Source organism: Furipterus horrens, unplaced genomic scaffold (assembly GCF_987537825.1).
Source record: "Furipterus horrens unplaced genomic scaffold, mFurHor1.1.pri manual_scaffold_8, whole genome shotgun sequence".
Lineage (NCBI taxonomy): Eukaryota > Metazoa > Chordata > Mammalia > Chiroptera > Furipteridae > Furipterus > Furipterus horrens.
The window spans coordinates 37,391,759-37,393,806 of record NW_028327178.1 but is presented as its reverse complement, the minus strand read 5'-3'; the positions used below and the strand labels follow the sequence as shown (position 1 = coordinate 37,393,806).

General features: G+C 40.4%; 1 pseudogene; it reads left to right on the top strand.

Moving 5' to 3' along the window:
- Positions 1-1,286: 1,286 nt before the first annotated feature.
- LOC150002741 (small ribosomal subunit protein eS25 pseudogene) lies at positions 1,287-1,681 on the top strand (annotated as a pseudogene).
- Positions 1,682-2,048: the final 367 nt, after the last annotated feature.

The window sequence follows — 2,048 nt, the reverse complement described above, 5'->3', positions numbered from 1 at the left end:
AGGAAATGCGAGTCCTATGAGTCCTCCGTGCAAATCATCAAACTTCAGGGTCCCAAAGGCCTCTGATCTTCAAGCAAGTTGGGGAGCACTTCAAGCAAGGGGAGTGGGCCTCTTCCATAGACCCAGAGGACTCAGGAAAGTCTGGGAGTGAAAAATTCTCAGCTGCATTACTCAGATACCTCCATTGTAAGTCTCAGGATCTAACCCTTTTCCTATAGGGCCCAGCAGAGGAAATTTTGCAGCAGGAGAATTTAACTTTCTCTGAATTCTGCTGCACATGATTTCTCAGGTCCCTACAGGTTTGCTTGAATTATTGAATAAACATCCTTAGCTTGTTGTAATCTTTCTTGAATAAATCAGAGGTCGACAGCAATAGCTACTTGATTTCTCTTTATTGAAGACATCTCTCATACTTCCATACTTCTCAAGGTCCAGACATATTGCACCAGCTGGTGCAGCCACTACCACCAGTGACAGTGTCACCAGCTACACCCCTGCAGCACACCAGGGCCTCTCTGCTCTCTGCCCATCTCACAGTGGGTTCCTCATTCTCATTCCATGGTTGATCCAATTGTTCCACCTCCAACAACCCTATTACTTACTACTATGATGATGAGGATTTAATTATACACGTATACTATTTTTTGGAGCTTACTATGTGATTGTACATGAAGGATCTCCTTTATTTCTGTAACTGTCATGTAGGTGGGCGGTGGAGTTGCTGTGATCTCCATTTTTGAATGAGGAAAGGAAGCCCCTGAGGTGAGACTAGCCTGAAGTCAGTATTCTATAAAGCAGCAGAGTCAGAAAGGAAACCTAGATCTTTCTGACTCCAACTAAGTCCTCTCTTTCTCTTCTACCACTTTGTGCTGCCTTTTCAAAGAATGGGACATTTTGGCTCCTGTAGCAGGTAAGGAATTTGCTTGGTTTGCATTTTCTTATTCAGACTTTTATGATCTTCTTAGTATGATGTGGTTGGTGATGACCTCTACCAGATACTTTTGACCTAAAAGGATCAAGGGCATATGAGAGTGATGCTTGTCAACTGTCAACCTTTAATGTGCAAACTAGTCACCTGGGGACCTTAAATGTTAAAATGTACATTCTAATTTAGGGAGTCTATATTTCTGACAAGACTCCAGTTTGACACTAATTATCCTGGTTTTTGACCGCATAGAACAGCTAGGTTCTTAGTAGTTCTTGAGAAATTAAAGCAAGAAAATTTAGGCTTTTTGTCTGACATCTTCTCAGGAAACGGTGGTAGCAGCTGCTCCAGGACTTTCGCTATGCTGCCCAAGGATGACTAGAAGAAGAAAGATGCTGGAAAGTCAGCCAAGAAAGACAAAGACCCAGTGAACAAATCTGGGGGCAAGGCCAAAAAGAAGAAGTAGTCTAAAGGCAAAGTTCAGGACAAACTCAATAACCCAGTCTTGTCTGACAAAGCAACATATGACAAACTCTGTAAGGAAGTTCCCAACTACAAGCTTATAACCCCAGCTGTTGTCTCTGAGTGGCTGAAGAGCTGTGGTTCCTTGGCCAGGGCAGCCCTTCAGGGGCTCCTTAGTAAAGGACTTATTAAACTACTTTCAAAGCACAGAGCTCAAGTAACTTACACTAGAAACACCAAAGGTGGGGATGCCCCGGCTGTTGGTGAAGATGCATGAATAACAGGTCCCACAAGCTGTACATTTTGAAAAATAAAACTTTATTAAATCAGTTAAAAAAAAAAAGAAAATTTAGAAATAATGATATATCTTTATACTTTCAACTTTTCAATATGATAAAATGAGAAATATTTCTCCATAGCAATTCAATACATAAATACTTGGTAAAAAATAACAAAAAATAAAGTTGCAAAAAAATATTAGACTTTAACCAGTCATAAGATTAAAATACTGATTTCTAATAGCTTCATTCAAGCATGTGATTGGTGAAGCTCATAAACAGTGAGGTGACTGTCCTACACTGAAAATACAGTTTTGCAAGGACAAGTCTAAAGACACAGCTAAATTTTGACGGACCCATGGAGACCAGCATAAATGATTTTG